Genomic DNA, 12475 nt, shown 5'->3' with positions numbered 1-12475 from the left:
GAGAAGCAGATTCCCAGTGGAGCATGGACCCCAATATGGGACTTGATCCCAGGACCCTGGCATCACGAACTGAGCCAAAGGCAGATGCTTAAATGGCTGACCCACCCAGGCATCCCCAGTATTACTATTCTTACTTACCCCATGGAAACACATCAAAGCCTGAAGATGTGAAAATGGATGTTCTATGCAATACATTTTATAATAACGCCCAAATTAGAATCATCCCTGAATTTGTCGTTAGGTGGCTGGTGAAGTGAATTATGATAGTTATATGATGGACCACAATGCAGTGACTTTGCTACTTCCAAGTTCTCTAGGCCTCAGTTTCCTTATTTATTATTGATGAATAATGACAGTATATTAGAACTTATATTAGAATAGCACCTGGCACACATGTGTTTTTCAAATACAACAAAGGTACTGCTAAAAGGAATGCAGTGTGTATGTGCTGACATAGGATGGTGCCTAAAACTGAATGCAAGGATACTGAATATATCTTTTTTTTTTTTAAGATTTTACTCATTTATTTATTTCTGAGAGAGAGAGAGAGAGAGAGAGAATGCACAAGCAAGCAAAGTGGCAGGCAGAGGCAGAGAGAGAAGCAGGCTCCCTGCCAAGCAAAGAGCCTGATGCGGGACTCGATCCCAGGACCCTGGGATCACGACCTGAGCCGAAGGCAGTGGCTTAACCGACTGAGTCACCCAGGCATCCCTTGAATAGGTATTTCTATATATGAAAATAAAAAATAAAGGTCATAAAGGTGGAGTCCTAATCCAACAGGACTGGTGTCCTTATAAAAGTTTTTTCTCCCCACATATGCACAGAGAAAAGACCATATGAGGAGAGAGAGAGAGAGAGAGAGAGAGAGGGAAGGCAGCTATCTACAAGCCAAGGAGATCTTGGACTTCAAGCCTTCACAAGAGTGTGAAAATATTTCTATGATATTTTGTCATGGGAACCCTAGCAGAGTAATACCGGAAACTAAGGATCATTATTTATCATCTTGGGGGAAAAGCTTACAGTTTTGTCTATCAAGTGACTTGGACAGAATTGGGCTTGTAGCTAGCAGGACCTCATGATTTTATGGCAATTTGCTTATCAGTGTTGGTTTGTATGGCTTTGCTGCTATATACTACTCAACAGCAAGATTGTGGGAAAGGAGATATAAGACCCTAATATACATCACAATTACCAGAGATTTCCTATATTTACCTAAATGAACATGACTTCTGTTCAAACTGGCTTAGCATCATCTATAAAATCCCTTAAAAGTTCTATTAATTATTTTGGTCCTCTTAAGCATCCAGGATTATTCCTAGCTGTAATTCCTTAAGCCTCCACCCACAGCTTTCTTTTTTTTTTTTTTAAACAGTATCTTTTTTTTTTTTTTAAGATTTTATTTATTTCTTTGACAGAGACAGATCACAAGTAGGCAGAGAAGCAGGCAGAGAGGGGGGGAAGCAGGCTCCTTGCTGAGCAGAGAGCCCGATGTGGGACTTGATCCCAGGACCCTGAGATCATGACCTGAGCCAAAGGCAGAGGCTTTAACCCACTAAGCCACCCAGGCGCCCCCACCCACAGCTTTCTAAACCCATTAGAGTTTCTGCTTAATTTATTTCCATTTGACTTCTTTTTTTTTTTTTTTTTTTTTTTGCCTCAAAAATAACATCTGAGGGATGCCTGGGTGGCAGTCAGTTAAGCATCTGCCTTCGGCTCACATCATGATCCCTGGGTCCTGGGATCCAGTCCCACATCGGGTTCCTTGCTCGGTGGGAGCCTGCTTCTCCCTCTGCTGCCGCTCCCCTTGCCTGTGAGCTCTCTGACAAATAAATTTACTAATTTCATAGAAACAATCTGTATTTCTATTTTTCTTAGCATACATCACACAAAAAAGGTCATTTAGAACATGCAAACTACATACGGTTATAAATGACCTGCCCCTTACCCTGTTTGTTATTTTTCTTAATCAACTTTATTTTTTTATAGCAGTTTTAGGTTCACAGCAAAATTGAACAAAAAGTACATTGTGCTAATATACCCTTTCCTCCCCACACACCCACAACCTCCTCCACTATCTGTATCCTGCAGAAGAGTGGTACATTCGTTACAATCAATGAGCCTACACTGACATCAGTATCACCCAAAGTCTACAGAGTACATTAAGATTCACTCTCAGTATAAAATATTCTATAGATTTGGACAAATATATAATGACACATATCCACCATTACAGTTTTCATACAGAACAGTTTTACTGCCTTAAAAATCCTGTGCTCCACCTACTCATCCCTTTTCCTTAACCTTGGCAAACAGTGATCTTTTCACTGTCTCCATAGTTTTGCCTTTTCCAGAATCCCCACGAGCTGGAATCATGTGGTGTGTAGCCTTTACACATTGGCTTCTTCCACTTTGTAATATGCATTTGCAGTTCCTCTATGTCTTTTCATGGCTTGATAGCTCATTTCTTTTTAGCAGCAAATAATATTATATCATATAGATATGCCACAGTTTATTCCTATCTATTATTTTCCTAAGAGCAATGATCTTAAATTATAAGCCTAAATGCTCAACACTTCTTCTAAGCACAAGTTAATTTTCTTAATCCACAGAAAGTGGTATTGTAAGAGAGTTCCAATGAGTTCCGCTGCGTATTACAGACTTGTATTCTGACGGATGATTTCCATCTTTCCACTATGCTTTCTTCTCTTTCTAAAAAAATTTATTTGAGAAAATAATTTAAAATTAAATTAAATTTAAGTTAAATTTATTATTTGAGAAAGTGCAAGCATGAGTGGAGGGGAAGATGGAGAGGGAGAAGCAGACTCCCCATTGACTAGGGAGCCCAACATGGGGCTTGATCTTAGGACGCTGGGATCATGACCTGAGCCAAAGGCAGCTGCTTAACTAACTCAGCCACCTGGGCACCCCTTTCCACTATATTTTCAATGCAAAATAAATGAGAAGTATGGTTAAACCTGTCTTAACTTTTTATATAAATATATATTTTACCTGTTACACTATTTAACACTACCAGTTTTATTTTTTCAGCAAAAGATCCAGACTAAAAGTAGAACACATTCATCTCTAAATATAAACTGACAACACTAATGGTCTGCAATTTATTGCAGCCTATATTTTTTGTTAGTCTGGCGCATCATTACTGTATTCTGATTTTATTTCTCATCTATAACTATGCTTTTCAAGACCCCAATAAAACCTCCAACCACTTAAGAATAAATGACAGTCTTTAAAATTTCACAAATACATCAACAACCCTAACAATACTGGAAAATGTTCTGAGGTATCATTCACAAAAACACAAAACTGAAATCCACGGGTCTTCTACCCATTTAAGACCAAAATCTCTACAGTTACACCATTTCCCACTCTATATGCCTCTAATGTAAATATACCCCTTTTTTAATATTTATTTAAATAATTTTTACACCCAACATGGGGCTCGAACTCACAATCCTAAGATCCAAGAGTCACATGCACTTCCCACTGGGCCAGCCAAGGTGTCCCAAATATTCCCTTTTAGTGCCAATTACTTTAAATCTGATTTTAAAGGCTGGAAATTCAGAAAGAAATACCAATACAGAAAGGAAAACTGAAAATCTGAAAACTAATAAACAACTAGTAATATAACTTTGATAAAGCATTTCCCAGGACACAATGTTGTTTTATAAAAGCAAGACATAATAGTTTTTTCCACATCATTTTCATTATTTTATACTACTAAAGAAGATAATTCTTAAAATTACCTTATGGTATGATAAAATTCACTAACCTGAGAATGTATCAATTGAATGTATAAAATAAAATTTGGAAGAAGAAATATTTTCTACCTTACTAAGGGCTATATGTATGTACTATTTGATCAAGTTCAGGGGTACTCCTAGAATAGTACACAGTTCATTTACTCATAAAATCTGGGTGGTAAAAAAACTCTCCCCAAAATTTACAAGGTAAATTTGTTCCTCATGCCCATTGCTAATTTTCCAAGATAAAATTTGTAGCACATAAACACAGGCATCTTGTTAGCAAAACCTAATCACTGAATCAGAAATTGACTTCCTGGGACACCTAGGTGGCTGAGTGGGTTAAGCATTGCCTTTGGCTCAGGTCATGATCCCAAGGTCCTGGAATCGAGCCCCACATCAGGCTCTTTGCTCAGCAGAGAGCCTGTTTCTCCCTCTGCTCTCTCTCTCTGACAAATAAATAAATAAAATCTTAAAAAAAAAAAAAGAAATTGACTTCCTTTTAAAAAGGAAATTCTAACACCTTTATATTAATAACCTTCTTAAAATATTTTCTATTTTTTTGTTCACATGATCTTAGGGACTATTTTCAATAATCAATATTGGGTGTTATATAATAATTTATCAGTCATAGATACCAAAACATTCTATCCACCTCAAATTTTATTTTATTTTTTTAATTATTTTAGTTCTCTCTACACACAACATGAGGCTCAAACTCAGGACCCTGAGATCAAGAGCTGCATGCTCTTCCAAAACTAAGGCATCCAGGTGCCCCTATCCACCTCAAATTTTAAAGTAAACACAGGGGCACCTGGGTGGCTCAGTGGGTTGGGCATCTGCCTTCAGCTTGGGTCATGATCTCAGGGTCCTGGGATTGAGCCCTGCATCGGGCTTTCTGCTCAGTGGGGAGCCTGCTTCCCCCTCTCTCTCTGCTTACTTGTGATCTCTCTCTCTGTGTCAAATAAATAAATAAAATATTTTAAAAAATAAAATAAAATAAAGTAAACACAGACAAATGATCTCATGGTTAAAATGTCTACATAAATTAGATTTAAACCTGTAAAAATGATCATCAGTTCCTCTACCCTATTATCCATTTCCATCTTCCTCTCCCCTCTAGTGTAAGAATAAATTATAGCCTATTGACCTCAGTCTATTTACTTGAAGCCCTTAAATAACTTATTTCTGTATCCTATTAAAATTAAACAGAAACCTTGTTATTTTGTATTATTATATCCAAATGTATCACTGATAATTATACAAATCAAAACAAGAATAAAATATATTACCTATTACTAGTAGATAATCACAGCATTATAAAGATGGTTCAAACATTTAAGTAATTCACTTCCCCACTTATAAACTGGGAATTAAACAAGCCAGGATACCAATGAGAAATCCAAGGGATATCTTCCCAAAGGGGTTTTTCATTACACTCTGCAAAACTGCATAGGCTTTCAGATAACTGACTTAAAATTCGTTTTTTTTTTTTTTTTTCCTGGTTCTCAAACTAGCAACATATAGGCAATTTAAAAAGGTGGGGGCAGGGGCGCCTGGGTGGCTCAGTGGGTTAGGCCTCTGCCTTCAGCTCAGGTCATGATCTCAGGGTCCTGGAATCGAGCCCCGCATCGGGCTCTCTGCTCAGCAGGGAGCCTGCTTCCCCCTCTCTCTCTGCCTGCCTCTCTGCCTTCTTGTGATCTTTCTCTCTGTCAAATAAATAAATAAAAATCTAAAAAAAAAAAAAAAAAGGCAGGGGCAAAGAGGGATACACAAAATGTAGAATGCCCATATAATGGAATATTATTCAGCATTAAAAAGGAATGAAGCACTGCTGATCCATACTACAACATGGAAGAACCTTACGCTAAATGAAAGAAGCCAGTTACAAAAGATCATATACTGGATGATTCCATTTATATGAAATGTCCAGAAGTGACAAGTATGTAGAAAGAGAAAACAGATCAGTGATTGCCAGGGGCTGGGGGAAGCAGGGAATGAGGAGTGACTGTTAACAGATATGGGTTCCAATTTGGAATGGTGAGAGTGATCTGGAATTAATTAAGACCGTTGTGATAGTTGTACAACCTTGTAAATACACTAAAAACCACGGATTTGTATACTCTAAAAATGGTAGATCTTATAGTATATGAATTATATTTATTTTTTTATGTAGGCTCTATGCTTCAACACACGACCCTAAGATTAAGAGTCACAGGCTCTACCAGCTGAGTCAGCCAGATACAATATGAGTTACATTATTTTGTTAAAGAGAGAGATGTCATTCATAACCTATTCCTAACACAAGCAACAGAAAATTACATTTTGGGGTGCCTGGGTGGCTCAGTCGTTGGGCATCTTGCCTTGGGCTCAGGTCATGATCCGGGGGTCTTGTGATCGAGCCCAGAATGGGGCTTCCTGCTTCTCCCTCTCCCTCTCCCACTCCCTCTGCCTGTGTTCCCTCTCACTGCGTCTCTGTCAAATAAATAAGTAAAACTTAAAAAAAATATATTACGTTTTAGTAGTAACCTATCTTTTAAAGGAAAAGACATCAAATGATAAGAGAACAAAAGAAAATCTCAACACTTAGTAAATGTCTGTTGAATAAATGAATATGCAGTGAAGAGTTTTAAAGTGCTAACAGCCAGAGTAACCTTGAAGTTATTTAAAAATGAGCCTGGGTGGCTCTGTGGGTTAAGCCTCTGCCTACGGCTCAGGTCATGATCTCAGGATCCTGGGATGGAGCCCCGCATAGGGCTCTCTGCTCAGCGGGAAGCCTGCTTCTCCCTCTCCCACTCCCCCTGCCTGTGTTCCCTCTCTCGCTGTCTTTCTCTGTCACATAAATAAAACCTTTTTAAAAAAATTATATTATATAAAAGCACAAATTATAAATGCTTTATTTTCACTAAAACTTGCCATTTTTTTCTTCCTCAGATAATTCACAAGTAGGAAGAACAGGTAGATGATTGCTAAGCTTTAGGTACATTCACTCCCTTTCCTCAACATTTGAGCAAAATCATGCGCCATCTACCAGAGCTCCTAAGCTGAAGCAAAGACTAGATACTAACCAAAGCAATTTCCTCTTTTTCTTAGACACACTGCTAGATGGCATCCCGCAGCCTCTAGAGTTAGTTTCTAATCGAGTTATGGCTGCTAAAGTAGAAGTGAAAGCTGTGTGCACCACTCCTAAGGCCTGGCCCAATAAAAGCCTTCCACACACAACTGTCCACCCCCTTTCTCCTCCCCTCTGCCTTAATGGACGTGAGTATGAAGAACGTGGAGCCAGAAGTCAGAAAGAGCCCACATCTCCGAAGGAGCTACCCACCTACTAGAAACATCCATTTTAATTTTCACATCAAGAAATAACACATAACATTTGAGTCATTATATATATAATTTGTGGCGTGGTTGCTACAGCAACTATAGTTACTTTAACTCAGACATTAGCTTATAAACACGTATTATACCCTCTTAAAAGGCATTCTGAATCATCGAAGGCATGTTACCCCATGGTGATTTTAAACAGTTTATGAATTTGTTATTCTTGATGATTTTCTGAATACTTTTCTGGCAATGATTCTCTTTAATATAAAGCTTCCAGCAAGTACCTTGATAGAAACTATCCATGATTGTATTTCATGTTTTTTTCACCTCTACTGTGATTCAAAATATCAGTATCTATCATTTTAGGTATATAAGTTAACCACCAAGATCATGTAACACAAATTCAAAACCTCTCACTTTTCTGAAAATACTTAAAATACTTAGCACAACACAGTCAATGGAATCCCACTTTCTCAAGGCGTAACTCACATGAAATAAAAGTGTTTAATAGAGAAGTACTTTTAAATCCTGGGAAGAGCCATCTCTTCAAAGTCCCGGATGCCACTAAGTAATCAGTAAAGGGAAAAGAAAAGGGAAGCTGAAAAAGCAGGAAAGAAAGGCCCAACTGGGCAAGGATGGCAGACATCCACGAAAGCCTCAAGTACCTTTATTAAAGTTAACCTATGCTTATTATTGTTGCATTATATGTAAGGTGTAGTAAAAGATTATTTCTTGTTTAACAATTCCTATGTGAAACCAAATGTAAAAATTATCTCATGAAAAATCCTAAAACTTAATCATTTTATTCATCAAACTAGCCATAACCTGAGATTAACTGGAAATAAACAAGATTCTGCTCATCCTTCCCTACCCCAAAACAACAAATAAACAAATCTGCCATTCTTTAAAAAAACTGCTAATATTCTGAAGAAAAAAAAATAATCAAACAAACCAGGGCATCTAAAAAGAAAAGGGGGGAGAGGCAAGAAAAAAGAAGAATCAAAAGACTAATCCAAAGTTTTCCCCTTTTAATAGCTAACAGAGATCATTCGGCCTCATTTTAAATGCTCTTTCTGTCCATCTTTCCAAAGAGCAAGAAGACATGATTAAGGCAGGAAGAGCCACCTGCTCGGCCTGCTCAAAATCAGAGCTTACCTCCTTAGATTGATGGCCTGTGCCAAGTTTGGAACACCTTCCATCTCTGTTGTCTTCTGCCCCATCAGACTGCTGATAGGCCTATGGGGGGAAGAAAGAGAAACACACCTGCTAGAATGCCATGTCCAACTCATTATTTGCCTTCTCAAAAGGAATCATCAGTTCTTACTACTCATGGAAGGCAGATAATCCAATGGTTATCTGGCCTCAGAGGATTGTCACTGGTGTTTCAGAAGCCTCTCCTTGAACAATCGAGCATCAGAAGTCTCAACAGGTAAGCAAGAATCAAACGCTGACTTAAGAGCAAACAATCTCAGACAACCACATCAAAACAATAATAAGAGCCTCTCCACTCCAACTAAGCTCTGCGCCATGTCTCTAAAGTTCCAAAGATTCTCGATAGATGTTATTAATCAAAGACACAATGCGCAATGCTAAAGTGTTCTCACAAACTGATGATCGTATCCTGAAAACAAACTAAAATAACTCCGAGGAATCTCTGTGGTAGAGATCTGACCTAGTCTCTGTCTTGAAGATGTTATCTAAGCCAAAAGTTGACCACTCTCCTACCTAAAGTCTCCATGCAGGTAAAGTCCATGCTTTCCCCCAGCACGCATTCCTATGTACACCTTCATGGTCAAGAAATACTTCCTCATGATCAACCAAAATCAACAAGTAACATTTTCTCTAATACTATCTTCCAAAGTTAAAGAAAAACAACTTGGTATCTTCTTTACCTATCCCTTTGTATGTCTGAAGTAATCAAATCATTCATTTTTATTCTGTTCCCTAAGCTAAATCACCATATCTCTTCACCCTTACTAATAAAATTAATTTTCTATGAAACTTTAGCTCTATAAATTATAAATTATAAACTACAACCTTAAGGTTCTCAATAGACAACACTAGACTACAGAAATGAAAGAGTCCAAATACAGATAATGAGACATACAACAGATCTGAAGACCACATAGGATATTACTTAATGAAGCAAAGTTAATAAAATGTGTTTGCATAAATTATCTTGTGCTTAAGTTTTGGTTTTCCCTCTAAAAATAAGTTCCAAAAAAAGAAACCCTTAATAATATAAAGTTTATTAAATATACAAATGTTCTTAATATGGCAAAGAAGTCAAGTTGAATAGACTAAAAAAGTAACCTTTTTAAAGTAACTTTTGGGGTACCTGGGTGGCTCAGTGGGTTAAAGCCTCTGTCTTCTGCTCAAGTCATGATCTCAGGGTCCTGGGATTGAGCCCCGCATCGGGCTCTCTGCTCAGCAGGGAGCCTGCTTCCCTTCCTCTCTCTCTGCCTGCCTCTCTGCCTACTTGTGATCTGTCTGTCAAATAAATTAGTAAAATCTTTTTTTAAAAAGTTTAAAAAAAAAAGTAACTTTCTATATAATGAATTTCACTTTGTAGTTGTTTTTTTTTTTTAAGTATGCTCTATGTTCAAGATGTGGCTTGGACTCACTTTGACCTTGAGATCAAGGGTTGCATATTCTACCAACTGAGCCAGCAAGGTGCCCCTCAATTTTGCCATTTTTTTGAAGTCAGGAGATACATGAAACTCCTAAGGTTGCCTTATTAAAAATACATTTCCAACTACAATATAAATAATCAGTTTTCTACTTTAATCACTCTAAAAATAATGTAGAAGGGACCGCCTATTGACAAGAAAACATTAAAATGAAAAAGTGGCCTACTGCAATATTATTTAACTTTTCAGACTATTAATATGTATTGCAATCACAGAGCACGGTAAAGGGGCTGATAAAGCTTTCTATTGACCTGAAGGTATTTTTTTTAAAGTGATTTGAAAATCAATGACAAAAATATTTAGGGCCAACTATTAACTCTGGTATGACTCTGCACCTGGTACCTTAAAAACGGCTTATTTTTCTTCTTTGTTGTGAAAATTCTCAATTGATCAACCACATCATTAACAGACAGACCTTGGTTATAAATAATTCCCCAAACGGAAGTCTGCTCTAATCCCTTTATTCTTATAAAATTAAAAAATACTACCTCCCTATGCTTTCCACCTAGCAATATGCTAATTCTTATAACCAAGAAATCAGAAGTGTTTTCCTTCCAATAATAATATATGTTTCGAGGTAAAGACTTCAAGGTATTTTATTAAACTAAGATCTTGATAGCAAATTTTAAAAGTCCCATTTAATTTAAGGAAGAGATTTTCATTCAAAGGTAGGAAGGCCAGATTCAGAGAAGAGCTCTGAAGTAGCTTAAAATCACTGCCATCACCTCCACAATCCAGGGAAAAGTCACCTATTATAAATTGAAAGAGCTTGAGGGAAACAGTTTTCCTAAGAATCAAATAGTAAATGGTTCTACATCAGCTCCATGTGCTGATATGTTGCAAATAATGACCCAAATACATGTTATGAAAAACAAAATGAAATACGCTATTAAACCATACTTCTCCAATTCTGTTCACATTAAAAATGACCAAATACTATTATAAACCAGAACCACTAAAATACTCATCTTCTTTGCCCTACTTCCTTAAATATATTCTCAGAAAATTATCAAAATACAGAGACATCTATAGGTTTAAAAAAAATATTCATTGCAATATGATTCACTACACTGGAAAAAATGTTCAACTAACCAATGAAACTTTTTTCTTTTTTTAATTTATGTATATTTATCTTTAACCTGATTCATTCCTTCATTCTACAAAGGATTTGAGATGACAGCTTATTAGAACATAATAATTCACCGTATGTGTATAAAATATAGATCAAAAAGAAAACAATTTAAATATGCCAACCAGGTAAGGTCCAAACCAGTCCTTACAGCTGCACTTCTAAATTAGTTCTGAGTTTCAAGTAGCCAAGGTAAAAAAACAAAGTGGCCATTAAATAATTCTGACTAGAATAAAGGAGAAAACACACCCCAGAGAAAACAAGAATTGATAATAGATGGCATAGCTTCTGGATGATGGGTATGGGCAGACATTTAAAATATTTAAAGATTATATAAGAGAAACAAATAGTGTTAAGGGAAAGATACAAAATTATATGTACACTCTAACTGCAGTGATATAAAAACACGGTATACACGGAAAAGAAGACCAGAAGGTCATACACACCCTTCTCCCCCACGGTACTGATTTGTTTGACTGCAATGACCATATTATATTCTTTTGTACTACAAACATATTCTCCTCTACCAAGCTAAATGCTAGACATACAGTAGTATAATATTTTTAACTGTATTAAAATGTCTTTATTTACTTGGCTCATTTAAGATAATACCTGGCTTATAAGATATATACAAAAGAATATACCAAAAAAATGCCAAACAACATACAAAAGAACAAATATAAAGTATTTTGTGACAAAGAAAGAACCCATTACTGCCACATCATGAATAGCAAGGTTGATTATAGACTCCTTCAATAGTTGTCAAGAACCAACAGGCCTTTCTCAACCCACAACTGTGTTTTTCCACCCCATGTATGTTTCAGATTCTTTCTTAAGGCTCACAAGGTGTTGTTACTGTTACTTCTTGTTAACAAGAAGTGTTATTATTACTCCCAGATATAATACAGCATTTTTAAAAATCCTTTATTCACATTGGAAAAACCAAAAACATATCCTACATAGTTCAAGTTTTGAAAAGAGAGCAACTAGAAATCTCTAAAATCAAATATAACCACAAAACCGTTAACAAAATTTTTATAGACGCAATTTCTCAATATTGTGAAATCATACCACAACCTGATGATTCCAAACTATCAAAAGCTGTAATCTACGTCCTTAACTCAGTTCCTATTTCTTGACGTTTTCTTCCTTCTCAAATAGCAAGTAACTACAACCAAAATTTCCCCTTTTAACACAGGAAGTCGTCTTCAAAGCGGAACTTGGACTTTTACTGTGGCTACTTTTTAAAGAGGATATGTGCCCTAAAACAGATCATTAGAATTGACAGACAGTCTTCAAAATTAAAGACTAACATACAAATATAAAAATGGAAACTGGACAAGATACTGTTATCACAATGCACTCAAAAAATGTCACTAAACAGAAGAAACTGCACCAATCCTCTCTATTATAAATATCATTATCAGTAATTTCAATGGCCTTCAAGAAGTATTTATTTAAAAATAGAAGTTAGGAAAACTGAAAAACATTCAAAACATTTTAAAAGTTTAAGACAATGAAAATAAAAATAGATGTCACATTACAGTAACAAAAAATCATGATATACTTTA

At 36.3% G+C, this 12475-nt stretch overlaps 1 protein-coding gene across 4 annotated transcripts in view; it reads right to left on the bottom strand.

The window, feature by feature from the left end:
* Positions 1–12475, bottom strand: part of SPAG9 (sperm associated antigen 9) — a gene marked incomplete at its 5' end in the record, with an annotated part of 139796 nt that overhangs the window by 85599 nt on the left and 41722 nt on the right. Inside the window, one exon of one of the 4 annotated variants that reach the window (XM_080826255.1) lies at positions 8241–8490. The exons of the other annotated variants lie outside the window; for them this stretch is intronic. Of the gene's footprint in view, positions 1–8240; positions 8491–12475 lie in introns of those variants that run through there. 4 annotated transcript variants of the gene reach the window in all.

This window comes from Martes martes (assembly GCF_963455335.1).
Source record: "Martes martes genome assembly, chromosome: 16".
Taxonomy (NCBI): Eukaryota; Metazoa; Chordata; class Mammalia; order Carnivora; family Mustelidae; genus Martes; species Martes martes.
Note: the sequence above shows the minus strand (reverse complement) of the source record. Positions and strands in the feature narration are given on the sequence as shown.